Raw genomic sequence first — 27,659 nt, forward strand, 5'->3', positions numbered from 1 at the left:
AGAGAAAAAAAATACGAAAGACGAAAATCCAAAATCAGCCAAGAAAATGCAAAATAAATTGGCAGCTACCTTTGGTATGTGCCACTCCCCCCCCCTCCCCACACCACTTCTGGCTCCCTTTCGTCGCCCTTTGCTGTTGCATATTTCAATGCCGCAGGGCCAAACAACAACAACAAATAGCAGCAGCAGCAGCAGCAGCAAAAAAAAGGAGAGAAAAATCTGTGACAATTTGGTCTCCTCATTGTCGCTTGTCTCTGGCTCAGCCACAAAAATTCTTGGCAACGTTTCGCCTTTTGTTGCATCTATTTCTAGGTCTTTTAAGTTTTCTCCCTTTTGGGTGCTGTTCTACTTCGTAGATAGAGGCAGCAGGCAGGGCTAACAAAAATGTCTTGTCAATTGCCAGGCTGCCCATTAATCAGAGCCAAGAAGAAGAAAACAAAGTGGGAAAATTCTGCTATATTTGCTACAACAAAAATAAAAAATCGAGACAAAAAAATGCTTTCAACTTTCAAAGCTAAGAAATTAAGAATAAAACAAGCAAAAGCGTCGTCTTCAAATTAGGCAGAAAACAATTTTGAATTTTGAATAATTATGACAATTTGAAAAGTTTTTGATGCTATTGACTTAGGAAAGGCAGGCAGGAAAATAAGGCTAGGAACAGCCCCCAAAGGAAAAACGCCACTGAAGGGGGAGAACACAGAAGGAAGACAGACAGACAGAGCAAAGCAGGGCAGAGAGGCAGTGAGGAGAAGGAAGCAGATATTGTAGAGCCAGTGGGCGTGGGTCAACAATTAATCACTTAATTAGATAAACGAACAAAATGAAAAGTGTTGAAGTGAATGATTTGGCCCCAAGGGAGGAAGGACGCCAAAGCCAAAGCCCAAGCGAATCAGAGATGGGCAGCAACTTGTAAATATCGTTTGCAGGATGCTAAAATAAGCTAATGAAAAATAATGAACAATGAAACATTAATGAATGACTTGAATAAATAACTGAAAGGTTTATGGTTCATGGAACTAGCGATGAGAGATTTCGGAGCATCGAACTTTCATAGATATAACCATAGAATCCATCGTATTTACCTAAGTTCAAATTGATAAACTAATTTTCAAATCAAAATAAAATTATACGATTTTACTTAAGCTCTAACAGCACCCCCACCCTCCTCAGTTACATCCACAAACCCCAAATTAAAGTAAACACTTTGAAACTAGTTTAGTCGATTATTTTTTCAATAAAGATTTTAACCAGTTGATGCGTCAATTTGTAACTTCGTTTCGTCCCGTCGTTCAATTTTTTCAAATTTTATTTTTCAATTATCCCCTGTGTGTTGCATTTGAACTAAAATTAATTTATTTATCGAGAAATCAATTTTGGAAGTTCCTAGTTTTATGCCACAAAAAGTTTTGCCTTCGATCCGATTTGATAATAAATTATTTATAGAGTTTCTGCCGAGTTTTGCCTGCCCCCATCCAATGGGCAAAAGCAAACTAAATAAAGATTTGCCATTTTGGTGGGGGGGAGGGGAAACAGAGAAATTTGTTTTACAAAATGGTCGACAAGGTCATGCATGTTCTGACCCTCAGACAACACACCAGACCCCAACCCATCCCCTTAGGACCCACTCAATTTGGCAATCAATTAGCATTTGGATTTCGATTTTTATTTCGGTTTGTTGCTCGTTTTCAGAAGGGCGATGATTATAATCCATTGCCACGCCTACTTAATTAAATCGCTTCACGACGCCATCAATTTGGCCATTCGCTCGCAGGCACTTGCCCCTGAAAGGAGCTAAAAGGGATAGCGATAGAAATATAGAAATATAGAAAGAGAAAAAGTTTGAGTGAGGATAATGGGAAATGTTCGATTTTGATCTGATTCGAGAAGCTTAACCAAGTCCAGTGCTACATCTGCTCCATTTGCTCGATTTCTACATTTCCTTTGCCACATTCCTTTCGAGAATTCTTGGCACTGATTCACTTTTTATAATAGTTCAGCCTATCATCTATACATGAAATATTTTTCCAGATTTTCTCATATTATCCTGCCATTTTTTAATTATCATTTCTAAGAGCTTTCCTTTTTTTTTTGTGTAGTTTTGCCTTTTTTATACCCGTACTAAAAACGAGTTAAGGGGTGTATTGGATTTGCGGTAAAAGTGGATGTGTGCAACGCAGAGAAGGAAACGTATCCGACCCCATATAAAGTATATCTATTCTTGATCAGCATCAAGAGCCGAGTCTCTTTCTATATTTCACAAATTTCTATACTGACTGAGTACGGGTATTAAAGTAGAGTCGCGTCCAAAGAAGCGACTCACACGTTCCTTCTCGTTTGATCCTTTTTTATTGCTTTTTTTGCCTCTACATTCACCTAGTTTTCTTCTCTCCTCTTTTGTTTGCTTTCTCGCCCTCACTCTCTCTCGGCTGTGGCATTTTTCTACTCAATAGCCTTGCCCCCTGACCCTCTACTCCACTCCACTCCTTCCTTCCTTCTCTGTTCGCCACTGCCTTCTCCTCCTCTGTTCTCTTCCCCCATTTTGGACAGCTTTGTTTCCAGTTGATGCTGTTTCTTCTTCCTCTTCGTATTATTATTTGCGGTTTGCTTTTTTCCCCTCCTCGGAGTCTTCTCTTTCGTTTGCCCTCTCTGTGTCTATCTCTCGTTTCCTCAACTGTACTCTGCTCTCCTCTCCTCTCTCTTTCTGCACTCGGTTTCACCTGTAATTCTTGCAACTTTCAATTAGGAAGGCATTAAGCCAGAAAGGGCTTCATTGGCAGTGGGCTGGATGCCGGAGAAGGGTTGAGGGATTGCCTGGTTCCTTTACCAAATGAAAAGCTGTCGCAGAGCGCAAAAAAAAAAATAACAAATTTAAGAAAAGCAGGAAAAGGCAGAGAAGAAAGCAGGAACGAAAAATTGCAGGCAAAACAAAAAGTAAAAATTTCCAACTCAAAATGAATTTGACTGAAGATGGAACCGACAGAGGGAAGGACCTGCGGTTTTTGGAGGACTGTATTTCTCCCTCTCTCTCTCTCTCTATGACTGCATTTTGTCTATTTCCACCAGTAGTTGTTATATTTTTTTCTGTGCGCTGCCATGCGAGGGGGGCTGTGGGTCGTGGCATATTTTTTAATTAAAAAAGAATTCAGCTCGTTTCGCAATTGTCTTTGAAGTAAAGTGAACTAAACCAAACAACAACAACAAAATTTATATAAATATTTCTATTAAATTAATTTTCATAAATATTAAAATATTCCATTTCTCCATCATGTTCAACTCGAAACGTAACAAAATACACTCACTTATTGATTGTATTACAGCTCTCCAAAATCTCTGTTTGTGAACTCACCTGAAAATAGAGAAAGAGCGTGAAAAAAAGGGAATATTTAAAATCAATGTTTACAACGAATTTTTTTGAGTTATTTTTTTTGGGTAAAATATTTTTTCGCTTAATTCGTAGTGCATTTTTGTGCTCATTTTTGTTGCTCTCCACTTGTTGGCTCAACAAAAATACTGCAAGCGCAAAAAAAAAAAATAGTACTATCAATAAATGGCAGTGGCAGTTGGCAGTTGCAGTGGCAGTTGCAGCAACATCAAAGCAATCGGACAAGCAACAATTACAACGATAACAAAAAGGGTTCTACAATCGCCGGATGGGTAAACTAGAAATTGATTTCATTTACATTTCTCGCCAATTGCACAAGCAAAAAATGAACAAACGCAACATTTATGCTGTGTGCATCTCCGCAGAATGGCAACAAAAGCGAACAAATATAAACAGAAAACACACACAATAAAACATATTGAAGAGAGAGACAGAGAGACAGAGAGACAGAGAGAGAGAGAGAGAGAGAGAGAGAGAGAGAGAGAGAGGGAGAGTGAGTTATGGACGACTATTGGATACCTTTTATGCGGATTTAATTTTCGTGGCAGCCTCACAGCTGAGATAAATAAATAAATACAAAATGCTACCCAAGAAGAGTTTCCATATTTTGATTTTTTTTTTTTATTTATTATTTTATCTGACGGATATTATTTAAATAATATATTTGTTTTAAATCCATAACTTAAATCTTTTCTCGACTTGTGGCTCTGCAATTAATGTGTCTAAATAGTTAACCAGAATACAAAATGGGAATATATTTTCTGCTGCTGCTGTAGAAAAAAAAGACGGAGATTAAACCATAAAAAAAGTGAACCAATTTTTTGTAGCAGCGCAGAGAGGCTGATGAAAAAATAGTTGGGCAAAAGTGTCGAATGATTTTGCACATTGCCCAATTATCCAATATAGTGACTGCTCCCGCTACCGCTTCCCCACCCCCACCCCTTCATTCGCCATGAGCCAAAGTGGAGTGAAGTGGAGGATACTGACGAAGCAGTTGACTGACGACTGATGAGCGGCAGGGCAGGCTGGCAGGATGGCAGGACTGCAAAAGCTGCAGGGCTGGGATCGTGGATGGTGGATGGGTAGATGGTAGATGGCGGAGTAGGCGTGTCGTGTCTGATTTGACCTCGTTGTGTGCGGGCCAAGTTAGCGGCAATAAGCGAAAAACTGATTACACTGCCAGCGGCAGTAACAGCAATTGAAATTGATAGAGGCCGCCGGGCATGGAGTCGACAGGGTGTACTGTACTGGAGTGGGACTGGTATGAGGATTGCTGGGGGGGGGAGGACTGCTATGAGGATTGCTATGTAGCCGAGGCCACAAAATGCTGGAAAACTGTTCAATTTTGCGGCAAACTAATGCCCGGGCATACATTTGCTTTGCATTTTCGGTATGTATTTTTTTTTTTTTTGTTGCTGTATGTGTGGTGCTGGTGGTGCGGCAGCATTTCATTTCTGCTCGTTTTTGGCTTTGGGTCATGGCTACTATTTTCGCATATTCGATGTATTGGTGGTGGTTCATTTTGGCATCGATTTTGGCTACAAATATTTGGCTATTTATTTCGAATTTGTTTTTTGGCAGCGATCTAACAAAAAACCGATACGGTTCTTGTGGGCTCTTGGTAATTGTCTTACATAATTTTGCCGTTTAATTCCAGAAAGAAAACGTAAATTTACTTTGTGAATTGGATTAATGCAACTTTCTGTTGCTCGAAGCGAATATTTAATATTAAAAAAAATCGAATGCAAAATGCTCTAATTACGGAGAGTCATCATTCAAAAGGCCATTTGAGCTTTTGGCTGCTTTAACTGCTCAATGATTCATTTGACCCCCCCAACTCCTCCTCACTGAAACATAAAACGGACTAAACTCTCACTAATACTCAACACATTAACAACTCTCACACACACACACACAGATCCAGGTGCAGGTATTAGAGTGGCGCACATGTGCGTATGTATAGATGGGAGAGAGAGAGAGCTGTGAATTATTACACGGCGCGTCCGTTTGGGCGCATCTAATTAATAACAAAATTGTAATCGCCCAACGATAGCCACGCATTAGCTTTCACTCCTCCTACTCCTCTCCCTACCTACCTACCTACATCCCTCCCCTGTGTGTGTGTGTGTGTGTGCCACGCCCCACTACCCCGCCCTAATGTTGCTGCTGCTGATTATTATTATTATTATTATTATTGTTATTAGCGTGCAGGCAGCGGTAGGCGGTAGGTGGGGCAGCATATAAATTTATGTGCAAGAATTTATTTGCTGGCGTAGCCGCCATAAAAATTCGCTTAAATTGAGCATAATTTTTCATTTAAGTGGAAATTAATATTTTTACGCCCTAATGCCGGGAACACGCCCACCTCTGGCGTTATGCATATATATTTCTATTTCATTCTTTCTTTTTTTGGCTAATTATGTCACGTCGTTCGAGGCACAAACAAACAAAAAAAACAATATTCGCAGGCAAACCAAAAAAAAAAGGGAGTGAAAAAAGAAACGACCATTTTGATAAATATAAATGTGTCCATGGAAATGGCTTTGCTCCCTGTCGCCCCGCCATCACCCACATACCCACTGTCGATGTTTCCTTTTGAAATATTAATTTTGATAGATAGATATTATATAAAGATATTCCATTCGCCAGCTATTAGCAGAAGTGCTCGGGGAAATGGCCGGAAAAGAGAAACCAAAAAAGGAAGGAAAAGAAAAAAAAAAGAAATGGAGACACCATTCGTAGCATACTTTTCAGCATGATTAGAGGATATTGAAGAGGAAATTGAATGGCAATTTTTATGTTGCAGGTGTCCTCTCAGATTTTATTATTTTTTTTTTTTTTGATGCTCATAAATGGGAAAACGAAGAACACTGTGGGGGGGGGGAGGGGGAGGGGGGGGGGGCTCAGTTGAGAGTGGAGCTAGGGGTAGAATAGCGTAGCGGAAACTAGATGATGCCACAAGGCAAGGAAATAAAAAATTCTGCTATATAAGCATCAATGTTAATAGTATTAAACCCACCCTTTAATCCGCATCCAGCGCACATGTGACAGAAAAGTTGATTGGCATAAAATGGAGAATAATATAAAAAAACAAAAAAATAATAATAGTTCCACAGAAAATTGCGTTAATTGCGTTATACCCACACGAGTATTATTAGGTGTAAATACAAAAATTGCAACGGCTAAGAGAATGGCACCCAATTATCTTGAATATTTATTCCGTGCTCTACAATTTCCCCGGGATTATCACACAGTGAGAACATAGAATAAATGTATGACACTCGCTGCTATCTGCAAGCTCATTAATAATTAAAGATCACAAAACCGAAGAACCAAAGGAACCAAAGAAACGTTTCCCATAAGACTCATGATATTCCAAAAACTATCTCTCTGTCGCTGTGTTTCATTTTGTTGTTGCTGTTGTTGTTGCTGTTGCTGTTGCTGGAAACTGTTTCTCTATGCTTCATTCCCAGTTGCAGCTGATAAGGACGTTCGAGTCGTGGCTGGGGCATCGTTAGTTTACCATTCAGAACGGCCTACACACACTCCACACTGCACTCTCAATTTGCTCTCCTCGTTGCACTCAGACGCCCCAGCAGCAGCCTCTTGTTGCAAGCAGAAATTGCGTATACGCAATATTTCAGCCAGCAGCACCAGATCCAGCGCCAGTCCCAGCCCCAGCCCCAGCCCCAGGCCCAAAAACACGCACTAGAAAGGGCGCTGGAACGAAGAGTGTTGGGGGGAGGGGGGCTGTAAGCTGAAATGTTTGTGCTGTTTTCTGCTTTGGGCCTAGTTATCGTTTCCCAGCCCTCCTCCTACGAGGGGTACACCCTGTACAGTACGTTTTCTGTCTTGTCATATGATTCAATGAATTTTTCAAAACAGGGCGACACTGCAGGAGGCCAAAGAGGAGCAGCGGCTGAAGGGGCCCAAAGGGGCTGGGAAGAGTCGTGTGAGGTGGCTGCCCAAATAGCATAACAAATGTATGCAAGCGGGGGCCCCAACAAGGCACAGGGACAGGGGCAGTCTTCTGCATGCGTTGGCAGCCAAAACCAAACCCAAACCCAAACCAAAAAAAAAAACATTGCCAGGCCATGCAGCCAGGAATGATCAAGGGCCGGTAGGGCTACTGGGGCTTTGGGGGAAACGCAGGGAAACGGGGGCTAAGGGAAGTTATGATTGTTTCACGAGCTGACAAATAGAGCAACATGGATGGTGGGGGGGACAGACAGTAAAACTGGGAGGCAATCCCACAAAACAGAGTTGCAGTGGCAGGGGCAGTGGCAGGGGCAGTGGCAGGAGTTGGAGCTTGGAGCTAGGAAAATTTATGCCTCTGCCCAGGCAATGAGGAATGGGCGGATGGCTACTACATACTGGGCCTGGACAATAACCATATGCTATGCAAAAACACTCATCAGCACCGCTACCAGCTGCCACTTCCACCCGCCTTGAGCCTTGCGGCAACAACAAACGCCAAGCAACAAAAATATACATATATTTATTTTTGGTCAGAGTTTTGCCACACAGCCAGCGAATCTTTGATAAGTTCAATTTATTTCAAGACTTTGGGGCAATTAGTTGTGGCATAAAGGGGGAAAGAGAACAGAACAGAACAGAGCCCCGAGCAGTGCAGTGCAGAGATGTTTCACCACAGATAACTCCTACTTTGCGGCGCCGGAAGGTGCAACTCCTGAGGCTGCCAACTTAAATGGTTTGCAGCTCTTTTAAATTTACTCTCTCTTAGTTTTTGTTTTCTCAACATTTAATAGACAAACTTAAGAATTTAAATCGCCTTGAAATCACTTCACAAATACCTAAAAATGTCAGAAATATCTGCTTGAAGTATTTAATATTTTCAGCTTTGAAGTTGAAGTTGATTTAACCACAGAAACACACACACTCGCACACACACAGGAGGGGTAGAGGGAGGAGTGGTGTATGTCATGGCCGGCAGCCAAAGCTCTCTTTGATTAGCCAAAGTTCAGCATGGGGTGGGAGGTGCTAAGTGGGCGGGAGCAACAATAACTACAGCAACTGCCAAGACGAACATTAAATGTATCTCTAGCAACATTTTTGGCAGCTAAGATGCGAAGAAAATTTCGACTATGGGGGGGGGTGGGGCATAGATACCTGCTGGAAAGCTTCACTGAACATAATTTATATGTTGCGTCAGTTGCCTGCGGTGTATACCAACAGCAGCAACAGTTTTTATATGCAAACAGAAGGACAGGCATTAAAATCTCCTTTATAAAAGTTCTTAAAGCGACGCTGCAAAGTATGCAACACTTTTTCATCAGAGTTTTTGCTCTTTTTCTGAAGTTCAACCATCGACCATTTGCGTCGGTGGGTGGCAGGCAATTGTTGCGCCACACAGAAAAACCAACAACAGAACAGCGTGGGCGTAAAAGCAGCGCCACAAGAGCTGCGCAAGTGGCGATGCGGGGCAGTGGGTGGTGGCTGTTGGGTGGCGGAAGAACATGTAACGGCAGTGGGAAGCAAACAAAAGAAAATACAAATACAAAAAAAGGCACGAAAATTTTGGGCACGCATTTTAAAATTTTAATGCGAGACGCTGCCAAGGGGAAAGCAGCAGCAGCAGCAGCAGCGAGACACGAAGAGAAACAAGAGGAAGATGGGGAGCAGCGTCACGCTGGCTAAGCAGTAGAAGAAGCAGCGCTGGAGAAGGAGACTAAGCAGCAGCAGGCGAAAAAACAAGAAAAAAGGAAAGTAAAAGCTTTAAAAATTAGGGGGGAAAAAAGTAGGCAGAACGCCGTAAGAACGAGGCAAAAGTGCCAAAAATAAAAGTTGAAGGTTGAGCTGAGCAGCAGATGCAGGATCAGCAGCAAGGAAGGAAGCGGAGACAGTAAAGCCAGACAAAATAATGATCTATTGCAGAAACAGATGAACTGAGCAAAATGCAAGACAGGCAATGAAAAAGCAGAGCAGCCATGAGCTCAAAGAAGCAGCAAAGAATCAGCCGAAGAGAGAGAGAGTGGAACACGACTTTGCTCTGGCGTCAGGAGGCATCACTTTGGTTGCTCCCTCACTGAACCTGCCTGCTTCTTGGTCCGATTGCTTTCGGATACCCTCGCAGATCCTTCATTCCTACGCTACGATTTGGATACAGTATAGCGCAATTTTAACAATAAAAATAAATAAACAATGCGGATATTAGAACGGATAAAGACAGCCAGAGTTGATGCTGATCACGCTTAATTTATGCAATATTATTTTAGAGTAACGAACAAATTTCATTCTATTCTTGGCCGAGCAGTCATAATACCCTCTGGCAAGGGTACCCTCTGAAGAAGAAGAAGAAAACGCCAGTACGAACCAACAACAACAAAAATGTAACGAAAGCGCGACATGGTACGCTGATAAAAATGACAATTGATGGGCGTACGTGGGCTCATTGGGGCGTGGGCAATTGCTGAGTTATGTTTTATGACAAATGGGTTTTGCGTGATGGTAAGGGGGTGTACGGAAGGGGGAAGGGGCTGGGCGGTGCTGTGTGTTAGCACGCCCACCAATTGCCCAAGATGTAGTGATAGAAAATTGCGTGACGGCAACAAAAAAAAATTGCAGTTTACAATTTTTTCGGAGCCAACCTGCCGCCCGCCCCAAAACGAAAACTCTATGGAACTTGAAAACCAAAAGAAGCCAAGCCAAAATTTACCAAAAAAAAATGTTTCAATATCTTCGAGTGTAATATTTAATCATGTGAAAAAAGGTTTGATCGCTTTTTGTTTGTTTGAAATTTCCCTAAAATCTCCATAAATATTTCAGGGCATTTTCCTTAATGCCATGGAGGAACAACAGCTCACAAATTTGTGATTTGCTTACGTTTTTATTTGCCCCCAGCCCCATTCATTTTTCTCTTTCTTTTTTGTTGTTGTCATATTCAACTTTTTGTTGTTGTTCTGCTTGTTCGACTTGCGGGTCGTTCTGGTTGTTGTCATCGCCTTTTGCTGTGGCAAGCATTACGTGTTCTGTTTAACTAATCAGAGCCATAACACACGCACTCCACAAGGCTCCCCGCTCTACGAGGAGAGGCAAAAAAAAAAAAGAGAGAAAAGTGCCTGTGTGAAACGGAATAAAATGAAATGAATTTGTGCTGTGGCTGCCCTGCTGCCTGCTGCCTGCTGCATCGATGCTCTACGGTAAGTCAGGGCGGATTGTCAATCGTATGCAATTTAAATAAATTGAGTGTTTTATTGGGTTTTCAATTTGATGCCACCACACCACACCACACCAACCCCCGCCAACTGTTGTTGCCCCTTACCGCTTGATTCCAACCATACCATACCATACCATCCGTCACACTGCACCGCCGCTGCCCTCATTCTTCCCATTAATCATCATCAATTGTGTGCGGTGGAGGCGGCGTCGGCGGCGTCGGCGGTTTGGCCTGGACAACAAGTTAGAACATTTTTCACAACCGAAATACCATTTGGCATATGCCCACAAAAGGCGGACACGTGTTATTGTGTGTAGCATGGTGGCATGGTGGACGTGCAATTAATGCACGCACATTAAATTCAATTTTTTTTTAACTCCAAAATCGCCGAAAATTAGGCAGTGTGCAATTTTTGGGAAAATTATGCAGCGTGCTGGGCATGCAAAGTGCGGGGATTAGTCTCTCGATTAAGGGTTATTAGAGAGGTGTTAAGGTATTTTCTAATCGATTCAATTGTGGTCGAATGCGCGATGCACGAGGAATGAATGAACAGTTTTCGGAATGGCAGAAAAGCTCAAAAAGAGCGAAACAAAATGAGAGAGAGAGACAGAGAGAGAGAGAGCATTATAAATAAGTATAACCCTGAGATTCGAATAATTGGATTTAAAAATGTTTAGCAAAATACGACTTACAAATATATGAAACATATATAACATATTTAAAATAAATATATTATATTTATTTTTAAGTTTTTTTTGTTTAGATAAAAAAATGGGGACTGGGACACTCCTGAAGCTCTGATTATATATTTTTATATATATATTTTTATTATTTTTTATATATATGTTAAATATTATTTTTTTTTTGTATAAATTAAATATTTTCATATTTACAATAAATATATATTTTCTACAAATTAAATATATTATATACATTTTTAAATGTTTTTTTGTTTAGATAAAAAATGGGTACTGGGACACTCCTGGAGCTGTGATTTGTGTGATCGGATTGCGTATGGCAGATCCCACAGCAAGTATCGATCTGCGTGCCGCCGTGTGGCCTGCCTTCTTTATGTTCATTTTTTGTTTTGTCATCATTTAGTGGCGGCAGTGAAATGTGTTCAACATGCATACATACATATTTACATATAAATTTACCATTTCATTAAAACGAACAGCGAAAGCAAATTAAAATTTGTTCTGCGGCAATGGCCATGCAGCATGAAGTGCATAGGCAGGACAATTGTTGCAACACTGCAACTGAAAAACAAACCAAAAAGAAAAAACCGTTGACGTTGGTGTTCCCATGCCCATTTTTTCTTAATGTTGTTCTTTTTTTCGTTTTGTGGTCCATGTTGCATTTAATTTTGAGTAAATAAAGTGTTTTATTTTTTTGTTAGTGGGCGTGGCAGCTGACGAACAAGTGCAACAGGAAGCTGGACATTCCCTGCCCTCAGCTCTTTGCTCGCTCAGAAAGCTTAATAATTTACACGAGTGTCCAGACAGCAATAAAAAAAATTGTTGTATCATTATAAATATTTAACAATTGTGACAATGGTGGCAGCTAGGACACGGCACACACACACACACACACACATCGAGATGCGCACATCACATAGTTGCAGTTACAGGTAAAGGGACAGGCACAGGGACAGGCACACACACATACAGTAGCTGCCCATTGTCCTTTGTGCTGCGCGCGGCCTGCATCCTGTTCTTCACACAGCTGTAATTTTCACACGCTTGTTTGGGCTCAACAAAAGCAACAAAAACAAAAAAACAACAACGGACAAAACAGCAACAATAAAAATTAAAATCATCAGAGAAAAGAAAAAAGGGAAACCTTAAAAACGATATGGGAAAAGCGCCGAAGCTTTAAATACACCTACAGATCGTTTATTTTCAATGGAAGTTAATCTTTTATTTTATTCTAATTTTATTTACATTTAGAACGTTTTCAGCCAGCGAGTTCTTTCTGCTCTGATTTTCCAACTGCAAGTCCAAATCAAAATACTTGCTGTAAGGGTATGCATACATAGGTATATGTATAAATTAAATCCTTTTTGTCACGAGTCAATATGGAAATAGCAGCATAGATTTTGTGGTATGCTTTCCTGACAGAGATATTCCCTCAAATAAGTCCAAAGCTCATTACAAAATAAAGAAATAACTTTATACATATAGTATATATTGAAATAAATGTAGGTAGGTACATTATCAAATAATCTGTTTAGAAAAAGAGTGAACATTTTAATGTTTAATAATAAATTTAAATTAAATCAAATGTACCCCAAAGAAATCCCAGCAATGAGTGAAATGTTCGCCCAAACTATGTGCAAAGATGGCCAAATGTCTAGAACAGGGTATGCTATTAAATACTCTTATTTCTAGAAACGGAATCATACGATTAAAGTTCAAACTCACATACGCAATACCCATTTAAGGATAGCTCCATAACCCATTGAACTGCTATATACCAATGAGAACAGAGACCCCGGGAATACCCTTAAAGATACATACGAGCATTGTATACCCTCCCCCAATTTTTACATATTTTCTTTCGAGCTGAGCCAAAAATAAATATATTTCGAGTTATAAACAAAACGAAGCAAGGCCCCAAACATTGTTTCGACATTCTACCCAACCGGTAAAGGGATGAAATAGCCATGGCTGGGGGTGGGGGGGAGGTATAAAAATGCAAAGAATTGATGCAGAATTCAAATAATTTTATGGCATATTTAAGTGTCTGCATAATTTGCTCTCGGCTTCACAGTTGCAAAAAAAAAAAGAAATGTCTCTCGCATTCCGCTTTCCCCCCCCAGTTTTTATTTTCTATTGTGTGTGTGTGCTAGAGATGAGCACGTGATTGGGTTACCAAATGCCAATCGAATCGAATGTGAATCGAGCGGGTCTCTGCATGAATATCTTGGGGCTTTTTGCTGAAGCTTCAGCTTCAGCTTCAGCTTAGGGCTACCCCATTGCATTCCAAGCAGCCTTTTTGGCCCGAAAGTGAATAACGGACAGCTCTGGCTTGTGCAAATGGACTGGTAGCAATCAGCTTTTGTCTTTCTTCTGCTCGAAGAATCTCCGTAAGCCTTCACTTGTCTTGTTGATTTATAATTTTCGCAGTCTCTCAAGGCATTCAGCAATCATCATTATTTCCTACAAGTTTATCATTTTGATTCTGGCATTCAGGATGTGACAACTCAATGGATATCTCTCCGAGTACCTTCAAATTGAGACTCTGCAGCAACAAAGCGATTTTCTGTTGGACCAGACCATAAATAGTTGGTGCATTTGGCTAGCCATCCGTTCGGGGAGTAGTGCCCGCCCTCTCCGCTTTAAATTCCCTTAGCATTTAGCTTTTGAGGTTTAAGTTTTGCGGCTAAACAACTTTCATGTAAAAATGCTCAGAGTTCACATTTTGCATCTCTAGTCTGCGGTTGAGTTCGGTCTGTCGAGGGTCTTTCCTCTGTCTCCTCTGGTTTGCCTCTGGACCCTTTCCCGTTGACCCAAACCGGAGGAAAAAAAAAACATTCATTTTTCTGTTCTGTTTCTATGCCTGTGGGTTTGTCTGTTTCTGTATGTGTGTGAGACATGTGTGTGTGAGTCCTCTTTCTATCTGTGTGTGTGTGTGTGTGTGTGCACATGACATGGGGCACAAAAGGTTCAACTGACTGTAAAACGCTTAAATTGATTTAAATGCAAAGTCGACCCAAGAGTCCGGCCCGAAATGAATGAATGAATGACCAAATGAATGAGTGAGTGGAGTAAGTGATTGGATAGTCAACGGGGCAGTAGGCTACCCCACACCCACCCTCAACCACATTCATTTGGAGGGTGGAGCAGCCTCCGTAGTAGCAGTCAACTTTTGGCTGGCTTCACGTGCTTCACTATTCATACGTGTAGCAAGGGAAGAGATCATAATGATATTCAGAAAGATATGTAGATGAAAACCACAGAAAGAATACATATGTATGTATTTATTTATGATCAGGATCAATAGCAGATATGATATTTCTTCGCTTCTAACTTGATTCTGTGACTGTAAAATTTGGCATCCTGTTTTTCAGGAAACATAAATCTACATCCACATCCTGTTGGATGAATTACTGGAGTCACTGTTGGTTTCCCCGGCCTATGTGGTGATGGTACTGGAATTAGTACTGCTCCAAGCACAGTCGCTCCCTGCCCGGCTCTGGACTGATTGTGGCTTTTAATAATATCCCCAATGGTCGTACAGCCGCATCCAAATGCGTTTTTGATGCTGATCAAACCAGGCAAGGACACGCTAGAGCACGGCTTGCACATGCGATCAGAGACCCGTGCAGCCCGTGTTGTGGGGAGAACTGCTGCGCCTGGAGGACCGCACACAAAATGCGTTATGCCACAAATTGAAGATGGGGGGGGCAGATGACAGAATGAGAGGCGTCACTCAAAAAATTGTATATGCAAATGAAGGCAAACAACACAGAGGGACACAGGCACAGGCAAAGGCAAAGGCAAAACAACAATAAAAGAACCCAACAAAAAAAGCATAAAAAACAAAATGATTTTGTTCCTCATTTTGTGTTCTGTTTGCTTCTTCTTGGAAGTAGTGCGGGTCAGGTGGACAGTGGACAGTGGACAGCGGACAGCGGAAGTGCCCGCCCCCGCACAGGTCACTGCCCAGCGGCTCTATGCTTAAGGATGGCATGGCCTAGCCCCAGGGGGCCTCGTGGATAAGGAAGGGACTTTCCTTTCTTCTATTATTATCCACTAATATGTATATATTTATGTTGGATATGTAAGTAAGAGTATCTAAAGCTTCGGCCATCGAATCTAGCTTTATTTTTTATTTTTTGCGGTTTTTTATTTTTTATTTGGATTTTTTTTTGGGTGTTTTATTTTGTTTGCTATGTACATCGTGACTCCTTCCCGTGACTGTGCCTACGAATTGAATTATTAAGCATGCTGCTGCTGCTCTCTCTCTCTCTCTCTCTCTCTCTCTGTTCCTTTGGCAGTGGCGGTGGTGGGGGCGTGGCCCGCATTGAGCAGGTCATTCGAATGCAGAAGGCGCCCCGGGAGCCTTTTCGGTGCGATTTTCTGCCCAAATGGAAGCACAAACTCCCTGCGGCAGAAAAGCAGAAAAAAAACAAAACAACAAAAAAAACAGAAGAGCAGACAAAAAACCCGAACAAAAAATGATACAGCCCTGCTCCCCCGCAAAGTGAAACATTTCCCGAGGAATGCTATACGGAAAATAAATGCGAATTAACCAACGTGAAAAGCCCATTTGGAGCACCACGATGTTAAAAGCACAAAGAAAACTGGGGGCTCTAATTACAAGTAAACCACTTTAAAGTTGTTTAATTTTTAATAACTTTCAGCTCAACAAAAAAGTGAAGCAAAGTAAACGCCCAAGTATCCTGAGGAGAGTACACACTCCCATATATTTTCCAGCAAACAGGAGGATACAACTCAAACGGGAAAGTCTCTGGAAAAAAGAAGCCAGTGGAATGTATACTCCGGAAAATAGCTGAAAATTTCCCTTAATGGAACTGTACCATGAGTGAGCATTATCTACCATCTACTGCTAACATTTAATAGTTTTTATTAATTATAATAATTGACATATAATCAATTATAATTTATGGACAATCTGTTTGGATTAATATGGGTTTCGCTTTTTTTGTTTGTTTTTTAATGGGTTTTGTCTTGACATTTGCCCACACTTTCCAATCGCTTTCAATTACCGATAATAATCGCCTTGAATAGAATCCACATAATTTCATTAAAATGCATTTAAAATTCTTAGTTCCTAAAAGCTATGGCAAATTAATTCAATCAAATTCTGCAAAAATTGAGACAAAAAAAAAACAAAAACCAAAGAAAAAAAAATCAGCGGTATATTTATTGAATTAAAATCGATTGATCGCAAAAACTTCTCGCATACTAAGGGAAAACAAAAAAAAAAGGGAGTAGAAAAACTGCAGATGGAAAGAGGACTAAATGACAATGAACCTGTGCTCCTTTGGCTCCTTTGGCTGCTTTGACTGCCACTGGACTTTGTCCACTTCAAAACACTTTCAAGTTGACCAAAAACTACCCCCCCCTCCGGCGAATAAGCCAAGGGCGGCCGCCTGCGGGCCCATTAAACAAAAGGGCAAAGGAGAAAAACGAAACACCAACCGTAAATATAATATAAAATAAAAAAAAAAAAAAATACAAAACAAAACAACAAAAAATTACAAACAACGACAAAACTTTTCTAATCTAAAAAAGCACAAAGGCAAACACCACTGAAGGTGGCCTGGGAAGTGGAGGTGGGTGGGTGCCATGCCTTCCTTACTGAAAGAGTGCGAAGGAATGCTGGGAAAGGGGATGGGTGGTTGGATGGTGGGTGGGTGGATGGTGGAGTGCGAGGCCAAGTGCAAAATAAAATTATGGCATTAAATTTTCATGTCAATTACAAACGGCGACAGAGCCAGCAACAACAACAACAACAATAATAATACCATTTACTCTTCTAGCCAGCATCGAAGTACGAAGTATTTGATACCCTTACTCAGATGTATTCCCACTAATGTTGGCTGCCATACAATTCGATTCCATTTGGGGAATATCTACTAAATAATTCTCAGCCAAAAACCGACTATTTATTTGTCTTATGTACATATGTTTAAATATATATCCTCATTATCTTCACACATAAATATAGTAATATAGTAATCGGATTTTAACTTAATGCATTCGAGTTATTTAATTAAAAAAAAAGCTAAATTATAATCATTCATATATATTACGAGCAAACATCTGGCCAAAGTCAGTAGTCGGTGTATTTTTGTTGCCTCGGGTACACATCTGTAGAGGGCGAAATGAAGGCGCTTGAGTGCGGGGCAAGGCCAGCTTCTTGGCCATAATAAATGACTGCCCCCCCCACCCTGTTGAAAGCAGGTGTCAAAAGCAAGTGGCACACTTGCAATTACAACAAAAAGCAGCACAAACGGCCACAGAAACGGCTGCAAAAATTAAATTTAAATGAAAACTCAAGAAAATGCACAAATTATGGATATAATTTTCGAGGTGCAAAAAACAGGAGAGGGTGGGCTGTGGAAAAGCTTTTCTTGCAGTTCCTTTGAAATTTAGCTTGAGTATAAATGATATTTTAAGCGAGTTTTCAAGTCTCTCTTGTGCACAGATTTGAGGACTCGGAACAGGGTAAAAACGAGAGCATTAAAGCGAAGCCCTCTCGCTATCAATAAATCTATTTTTTAGCATTATCTTATTTGTTTTTTAGATATGTATTTTCTTTTCCACATACTCGTACATTTTTTGTAATGGTCTAGCAAAAGTTGAAAGTATTTTTCACAATTTCCTCATATCTTTTATTTTGTTGGCCGCTTTCTGCCTCTCGCTTTCTTTGCCATTTATTCTCTCTAATTTCTGGCATCTCTCTCTGGGACATTTTCTGCCTTTGTCATATTTTCGGTTAATGGTTCATTCTCTGTGCCATATTTGGCACATCTTTTCCTCTTCCCCACCCCACCCCACTCAATCACTCACTCACTCTCTCTCTCCGTGTCTCTCTCCCTCTATTGTAGTATTCCTGTCTCAGTCTATCTGTGTGCTGCTGTCTCTTTCAGTTGGAGCAAAGTTTTTGCGCTAGTTTCTTGTTTATTTTCTGCACTTTTTTTTCACTCCCTTCACACACTTTCGGCGCAGCGAGGAGAAGTTGTAGTAGTCGAAGCACCAGAAGCGAATTTAAGTAGGTAAAAACAAGTAAGAACGATACAAGAGCCGATTGCATCGACAATGCGAATACCCATCCCATCCGTGTATGAATGGGGAATTAGTTGGATGTATCTGAAGGGTCATCAGGGGAATCACTACCGACTGAGGATTTTTCTTAGGTATGTATTATTTGCACTTCGATATTCTAGTTATCCATATCCGATCCAGTATTATCTGATCATCCTGTTTGTGGGTAAGTAATATGCCCTTGTACTCCCCATAGCCACACCGGGGTATATTGGTAAAAACTTTTTCGACTCGATTTGCCTCGCATTCGTATTTCTCTCTGTCTCTCTCTCTCTATCTCTCTCTCTACCTTTTCGTATTCCTCGTTTTTGGGCAGCACCTACTTTTGCTGGAGCTTCCAGCATTTTTTCGCATTGCCGTTTATTTTCCTTTTATTTTGTTGGCCAATTTCCGGTAATTCAGTTTTATGCAGCAAACTTTTCTATTTTTCCCACCGCCACCCCCTCTCTGCCTGCTCTGCCACCGCTTCATCTGCCATTTTCGTTTCGCATTTATAAATAAAAAAATATGTTTTCTGGTTTGGGGGCCGTGGTGGCAAGTACAACATGGAGGAGTGGAAACGGTGATCCAAGGTCATTGAGATGTGTAAAGTTTTGGCCATTTGCAGTTCGGGCCAGGCAACAAATGATGATGAACATTTTTATGGGCGGGCCAGGCCAAGCCAACAGTGCGTTTCACGACTGTTAGGCTGGTAAGTAGTCGTTCACTCAAATCAAAATGGAAATTGCTCTGACAGCACACCATAAGTAATGCTGGCTGCTGTCCGACTGCTGCCAGTATGCCTATCCCTCGCCGCTTATTAAAGTGTCCTTTGGCCCCCAAACTCCCACTCCCACTCCCACTCCCACACACACCCACTGTCTATGGCCATATGCTCTATGGCCTCTTTCTTTCTCCACCGACTGTAAATTGACTTTGATAATTTTCACTTTCACAGCATCACACTCCCAGCCCACGCCACCCCTCCTAAAACGCCGCCACACTCCTAATTTGATTAGAAAAGTTTCAACTTAAAAAAGGAAAGTCTCGGGGATGCCGAAGCATTTGATACCCTTACCATTCAGTATCCATCATTAACTTGAGGCACAGTTTTGTTGGGCGAGAAACAAGCTGTTGAAATCAGAGATGTTTGACTTTGGTTCGAATATCTTTGCAAGCAAGCGACCTGTTTCTCGTCTTTGATATATAGATTGCTGATCAAGAATATAAGCATGCATACATACATACGTACATATGTACTATATATGAGGCATTTTTTGTGACTTGAAAAGCCCAAGAGCCTAGCAAAAAGGAAAAAAAAATACCAAAGAGGGAAATATTTTTGGTCTGGTGTGATGAGGTTTTTCTCACACTCAATCACCCCACATCACCACCCCACCCGCTCTGTTTTTCTGCCATTTACCCCTTGGATTCTCTCCAGTTGCTTTGTTGTGGTCTTCACTTGAAAAATTTGATTGGCAAACAAGATTTTTTATTTTTTTTGTTGGTTTTGTCATTTGGCAATTGGCTAAAAGTTTACCGAGTGTGCAGAGCGAGAGAGGGGAGCGTATCCAAGGTTAGAGAATTTAAACTGCAATTAAATTATGGCTAGAGGCCCCCCTCCCCACCCACGCCACAGCAAAGAATTCATGCGGAAAGGAGGCAGAATTCTGTACGTACCGGAATCCTAGTAGCATTTCAATGAACGAAACCCACAAAAATGTCAAACCGTTTTTTCCCCCTGAAATCCAAAATCTCTCCTCAATGTGTGCGACAAGAATTTTATAGACTTCTAATTGGAAAAATTCCTCTAGAATTTGGCAGGAAAATACACAACAATTTGACTTGTACTTCTTTTTTTTGTTGGGTTTGGAAAAATGTGGGAGAAATGAGAGAGAAATGTGCAACAAGAAATCAGGCGAGAAATCTGGAAATAAACTATTTCATTTAAATAACCAATTTAATGAAATAAATGTTTCATATTTCCATTGGAAATTGAGAAAACATTTAACTTCATAAAGTTTTCGTTTGATTTGCTTCGGCTTCTGCTTCTGCTAAGTGATTTTCGGGTATACGAAATAGTTGACCCAATTAGGCAAAATAATTTGCTTGTATTTCTTTGAGAAATTAGCAAATTAAAAAGAACTTGCCAAAAGCTTGGGATTTCATTTCACTGCAAACAGATTTGCATTTTTAAAAATCTCATAAAAAAAAAACAGACCACTGAGTGGGCTCTGCAAGATTTCTCATTTATGTAAATGTATTGATTGGATTGTTATTATAAATAAGGCAATTCAATTCTCTTTAGAACTTTTAATGCATACTTAGTATTTTTTTGGTTTTCAAGGATAAAAGTGGACTAAATAAAAATGTTGTTTAATCTATAAGAAAATACAACGGGTAACGGCTGAAAATATTATACATATATTTTATTTATTATTTTATAAACTTATTTTATCCAATAGCAAATTAAAAACTTTAAGCACATTTTTATAAATGTTTTCTAATTATTGAAATTTATTTTATTTTGGTTTAAATTCTAAATAGAAGCTATCCCGTAAACGGACGGACATAGTTCATTAGAGTAGACCTGGCCAGGCCTGTCTGTCCACCCCCACATTCCGCTCCCCCCCTCACACCCATCGCATATTATCGCCTATCATCTTCAGGCTGCTCCTTGGGCGCCCCCCTGTTTCTATTTCTATGGATGTCCATCTTAATTGACTTGCAGCATTTTATTTGTTGTATGAAAATTTCAAGTCATTTTGCATTGATTGATTGATGGATTGATTGACTGATTGGATTGGATTGGATTAGAGAGATGGAGATAGAGAATGAGAGAGCGAACCCATGGCCATTTTTAGCTGCATCCAAAAAGCGAGAAAGTGAAACATTTGCGGACGGGGGTCACTACAAAGAACTTACCATAAAGAAATGTCCAAATGTTTTTTGTGATATTTTTGTGTCCTTTTGTTTGCTCTTTAAACGGTACAATAGAGAAGGATTACGGTGTGGCCTTGGCAGGCTCTCGGCGAATCTCGGGGGGCCCGCAGCCTTTTGTGGGCAGCCCAACCACTTCTTTCCTTTTTTTTTCTTTTCCAAAATAAAACTGGTTACTGGTTCTGTTGTGGTCAGGCACTTCTTTCACGTCTTGCACTTGGCGGCTTTGCTGTGCTGTGCTGTGCTGCCACTTGTCCGCCACTACTCTCCTCCACTACTCCGCCTCTCTATGAATTTCTTGACTTCTTCTTGCAGGTGCAATCGCGCGTCGGATGCTGGACCGGTTTGCACAGGAAGCTGGCTGGTACGCACCACACAAAAAAATGTTTAATTTATTTTAATTGTGATTTTCCTTTCGGTCATTTAGCACTGGACACTGTGTGATTACGATTTGTATTCCTTATAAATTATTCTCAATTTCGTTGTTGTTGTTGTAGGTACATATCAAAAAATTGCACTCAAATTTGCACAGGCAAAAAAATAATTAAAATTATTTTATTTTCCCAAAAATATATACAACAAAAAAATTTCACCCCAACACTTAGAATCCAGGAGGAAAATAACACAAATAATGTTTGGGATATCGCGGCGGTGCCGTTATTTATTTGGATGTTTTGTTGTTGTTGTTGCGTTTCTGATTCTTATTTTTGTTGTTTAAGTTGGAGGGGGAGAGTGAGAGCGAGAGAGAGAGAGAGGGAGCGGGACGAGTATGAGTGCGAGTGCGAGAGCGAGCTAGACCGAGACAGATAACCCAAAGCGAGCGCGACCTGTACGGGTTTCTGGGGTCCGATACCTCCGATAGTCGCTGCTGGGAACGACTGTATGCTGACACGGCGGAACACGTACTAAAAACTTGTTCCACGAAAACGCAGCAAAACCCCATTGGAGCCCCGAAGTAGCGCTGCAGCAGTGGCGCGGCATGACAGTGGCAGAACAGTCAGCAGAGGACAGCAGAGACAGAGACAGCGGCGCTCTGCCCCTGTTAACGGTGGCAGAGGCACGCGCATCGGCATGCAAAACATTTGCTGTGGCAGGGAATCTGTTCCCAGCAGCCTCAAGCCTCGGATTGTGGCGTCGTCGCGTGCCTCCGCTAAAAATACATATATGTACAATAATACCCGACCCGACCGACCGAACGACCAAACGACCAAACGACCGACCGAACACTTCTCTCGCACAGTCTACCGTTCGGCTCGTCTCGTCGTGTGTCGCATGGATGTACATGTACAAAAAATGAGACCCGATTGTGGGGGATGTCCCCCGAGCAGGCAACACGAGGCAGGCACAGCCAGGCATCCAGGCATCAAGGCACGAGGCGGCCCCAGAACCGTAATGTTGTTCGGCAGGCAGCCGTGAGGAAACCAGGTCGTTGTCTGGCACTTCGTGCCCCTGTTAGGGATAACAGAGATGGCTGGGGGACAGTCGCTAACATGACATGACTCTGTTTATAGATAGTGTCCCCAATCGCAGTCCCATTTCCATTCCCACTCCCACACTGTCACTACCACTGCCACTGCCACTTCCACTTCCATTCCCCGAGCGGAGTCAGCTTAAGTGATATTATACTCTGGCATAAATTAGCCGGTCCAATGGCATTAAAATCTTGATTGGTGGCCAGCAGATGCAGAGATGCAGCCGAAAGAAAGAAAGCAGCAGTAGCATGCATACGCATACCTCTACCTCTCCACCTCTCTACTCTTCTGCCCGCCCCCCGGCCGGAAGTGCCACACAAAAGTGACAGCAACAGCTCCACCATTGCCCTACATACATATGTATGTATGTTTGTATGTACGATGAGTGTGCGTGTGTGTGCTTGAGGCTGGAGAGATACACCCATCCATCCATCCATCAACCAGATAGTATGTAAATATACACATGTACATACATACATACATATGTACATATACGCTGCTTGCATGTTCGATCACACGATGGGAAAAGTGTTATATGGGAAAGGGAACTCTCTTGACATTGATAAGACAAACTGGCATAAAGAGCTCCACAGCCCATCCAGAATGGGTCACCCAGCGGCCCCCGGGGGAGTGGCCCGAAATGGAGATGAGCCATCGTTTGGAGTTGGGGGTGTTGGGGGGTCTCACAAAAAACTGTGATTTAATATACATTCAGATTCAGATGAATTCTTGAAGTCCAAAAAGTTGACAGTTTATGTAATGACTCTTCCGCAGGGAAAATTTAATTTAAGTTAGAGTACATTTGTGAATATTTATAAATATTATACATACCATAGCATCCATATAGTCACTATTGGGAGTAGTATCTGAAGATCCTTCGTTTAAAGGTGAAAACCTGGAAAAATAAAAAATTGTTTTATTATACAACATTGTCATAAATATGCAATATTATTGGTATTTAATGGGATCTATCCTATCTTCAGTATAGGATGTTAGCCATGTTAGCCTTTCTTCTAAGTCTTATTCCACTTTTGTTCCTGAAATTATGATTTGGAAGCAACTAAAATAAGATGCTGTACTGTTCCCACTCGTAATAACATTTAATTAAATGAAACAAAAACGTAAGGACCTTTTGTTTTAAGACGCTAAAAATGCTACCAAAATAAAATTCGCGTTTGACAAGGTCCGGTTGGAAAAAATCAATTCAAACGAAAAACTGTAGACCGAATTATTTTAAAATTCGCGACTTTAAACATTTATTTGAATTTATTTTTTGTACACTAGCGATGAATGCTTTTGGAAATAATGATGTCAGTAAACATTTGCTTTAAGTTACTGCAGCCACTTTTCACAGTCACTGCCTGCCGCTTCACTGCCATCACAGCTGATGAAACTGCATCTCTGTCAGCAGGCCAATTCGCAGGCCCTGCCTGAGTCACTCTTTGGCCATGCGATCTCGTGACAAAGCACTTGAAAACGTTTCCCCAGTTCGAAGAACTATTGACAATTGCTGGTGCTGATGCTGAGGCTGGTGCTGGTGTTGCTGGTGTTGTGCTGCTGCTGCTGCATCAGCTTCTGCTGCATGCGATTGGGAATGAGGTTACAAATTTAAATAAAATGCGCATGCAAAAAGCAGAATAAGAAAAAGAAGCAGCACGATGAAAGAGGAGAAGTGGTTGGTGTGAAGAGGGGGAGGGGAGGTAATGCGAAGACAACAACTGTAAACAGAACGGCACAACAAAGGCTGGGCTCATAATTAAAACGAGCGTTCGACTGGCCCAGAATGCAGCGGAGAACTTTCCATGCTCTCAGACTCCCTCCCCACCCCAACAATACAGCACTCTGACACTCCCCCTCACACACATGGCTCCATCAATCTCTCGCACTCTCTCTCCCACTCCCTCTCCGAGCTGTGCGAAATGTTGTACCGTACCATAAAAAAAAAAAAAAAAAAAAAACGTGGTTCCAGCAGCCAAAGTAGAAATTTACGAGTAACGCCTCCTGGAACAACACACAAAAAACCAAATCAAAAAAAAAATTGTTGCTAGCCGAAGATAGTCATACCCTTGCAGATCCATTGATGTTACAAAAACCACATTCCATTGCAGCTATTCCTAGTTATGTAAATGTATGTACATATGTATGTATGTATGTAGAAGATAATTATTTGTCTGCGTTTGAAACGTCTACCCAAAATAGTAGTGCTCATTTTACAAGGGTATAGAAACAGCACGCACAAAAAACACCGAAGACGCCCCCTCGAATGAGATTTTTTTTGTTTCGTTTTTGATTTTTGGGTTTTGACAGACAAATGTCAATAGAGCGCGGCGGCGGCTGTACGTATCCATCCATCCCCCCCTTACCCATCTTCAGAAACAGGCCTCATGCCCATCAACAACAAATCAATGACGACGACACATGTTGGACATCCCGTACACAGGCGGAGGGGCAGGCTGAAACCGAAACTGGAAACGGGATGAAGGAGAAGGAGGAGAAGAAAGTGAAGAAGGAGCACGAGATGTACGACCGATGTCAGACCCACAAAGAGGTACAATGGAAGGCATTTAAGCATTTGGAAGCAATTACCGCTGCAATGAAGCGTCGAATGAAAGAGAATGAATTAACGGGAGAGAGCACAGACCGAGATGATGAAGATGAGCAACGCTAGTAAGCAAGGAAGATGAGCAATGCAATGATGAAGCAGAGAAAGAGAGAGAGCTGAACACGAAAGAAGACACGTGTCTGTCTGATCGGTGGTGGGCCCCCACGGACCTAAAAGTAAAACGAATTTATGTACATTTTTGTGCACATTTCCTGGGATTTGGTTCCTCATCCTTAAATCTAGAGGGATTACTTAGTGGAAGCGACAGACGAAGCCCGACAGATGGACAGAAGACGTAGACGGGAAACACGAGACGCTTCAAATGCCAATGAGCCAAGACGAGGAAAAATATGATGTTCTGTTGCACGGGAGGGGAGAGTACAGTAATAGTCCGTATATGGTCACAACTAGTCCTTACCTTTTTTTTAAGCAATATTCCATTCTTTCCAATTTTTTTTAGCTTAAAATATATACATAGCCGAAGACCAAACGATCTCAATTGAGGTTATTTTCACCTTAACTAGAGTCCACTGTGGTTGAGCCGCTCGCGATGTTTTTTCCATAGGCGAGAGCAACAGGCTAATGGAAGCAGAACGATTTCCACCCTCGCCTATGTTGATAAATATGTATGTATGTACATATGTGTGTGGGGAAGGTGGCGAGAGCGAGATAGCGCAGAGTCTAGCAAGCGCTAAAGTGGGACAGAACGATGGAATGAGAAATCTGTGAGAGCGCGCGAGAACGAGAGCGCGCGTGATGATCATCACAAGAAAAAGGTGTTGTTGTTGTTGGTTCGGTCGGGGGCGCGACAGTTTGCGCGCTAATTGCTGTACTTCACGAACGTGAATTTTCAGCTTCCTCCTTTGCTGCTTGTTCGTTTTCGTTTTTTGTTTGTTCTTTGTGGACTGAGGGAGGGGGAGATGAGTCGAATTTTACGAGCAATGCGTTGTTTCTTTTGCTTGGGTTCCTGCCTCTTTACCGTTGTTATTATTACGTTGTTCTCTGTGTTGATTTTGATAGTATTTGTGGTTGGAATAAGATGATGACAGCTGTACGGAAGGAAGGAAGCGCCGTCTTCACTGCAATGCACAGTGGGACACATATGTACATACACGATCGAACTGATTTTTGGGATGAGATTATGGGTTCCCCCACAGAAACATACATATGTTATAAATTTTATATTTTATTCGTATTATATGTGGTCTCTTAAATACATATGTATATGACTTCATATTTTATTATTAATTCTTTCGGAATTGCTTACCATCGGCAATGGATCTTCTGGTCTCTAGTAATTATCCACTGTGGAACACTGTTATATGTATGTACCACGTACAGTGCTATACAATCATGCACTAGGAAATCCGTTATTTTTTTCGCATTCCTACGAAAGGCTTTGCTTTCGGGTTCTGCTTCTGCTTCGGCAGTTTCGCGGCGCGCGGTGCTTGAAGTTGTTGTTTTAATCCGGTGTTTTGTTAATTTATTGTACACAAGTATTTGATTTCCGATATTTGGGTATAGCGCGTCGTTTATTTTTTATTTTTGCTTTGTTTTCCTTTGAAATGAGTTTCGATGATACATCCATTTAGTAAATTACACGAAAATGGAAGATTTATTTTTTTGCTTTTTTCTTTTTTGTTATTGTGTGTGCCTCTGTGTGTTTGTGTGCCTCAAGTGATGGAGAATGTTCTGGAGGGGGGGGATAACGTGATGGGTGGGGGTGTGATGGAGAGCGAGAGCGAGCGGGTGTGTGATGAGCGCTTCCGCTTCCGTTGCTAGTGGGGCAATTATACTGCTACTAAAACCGTTCGAGCGCAAATAAATACCAAGAACAACAACAACAAAACACTAACCATTGAGCAGCGTGGAAAGAGCGACAGAAGTGAGAGAGTTAGGCCGACTAGACGACTAATTGTTACCCAGCAAACGCTGAAAGAGTGCACCAAGTACGAGTGCGTTGCCTGTGAGTCGAGGATGTTCCTGTAAAACCTTTTGCCATAACTTAAAAATACATTTGTGTGCGTGTGTGTGCGTCGCCAAATTTTGCAGCTATAGCTCATGCGGATGCAGCGTGAAACGCAGTTATGAGTGAAATATATACAGCTTATTACGTACAGCAACCAATTTATGTACGTACATACATACATATAAATACATATGTACATACGTCTGTGTGCTGCAAGTGTGGTCGTACATCGAACGGAAAATAGTGAGACCGTAGAAATAATAACACTACAGTTTTGTGGTATAAGTGTGACCATCTCGTGAGAAATATCGATAACTACGTGAGCAGCTGCCCCACGAA

At 41.4% G+C, this 27,659-nt stretch overlaps 1 long non-coding RNA gene across 1 annotated transcript; it reads right to left on the reverse strand.

The window, feature by feature from the left end:
• Positions 1-3,265: 3,265 nt before the first annotated feature.
• Positions 3,266-26,861, reverse strand: LOC121404984. Its single transcript, XR_005968306.1, has 3 exons — positions 26,619-26,861; positions 23,581-23,644; positions 3,266-3,346 (listed from the first exon to the last, which is right to left on the reverse strand). It is a non-coding gene; the product is annotated as an uncharacterized LOC121404984 (long non-coding RNA).
• Positions 26,862-27,659: the final 798 nt, after the last annotated feature.

Source organism: Drosophila obscura, unplaced genomic scaffold (assembly GCF_018151105.1).
Source record: "Drosophila obscura isolate BZ-5 IFL unplaced genomic scaffold, ASM1815110v1 contig_73, whole genome shotgun sequence".
Lineage (NCBI taxonomy): Eukaryota > Metazoa > Arthropoda > Insecta > Diptera > Drosophilidae > Drosophila > Drosophila obscura.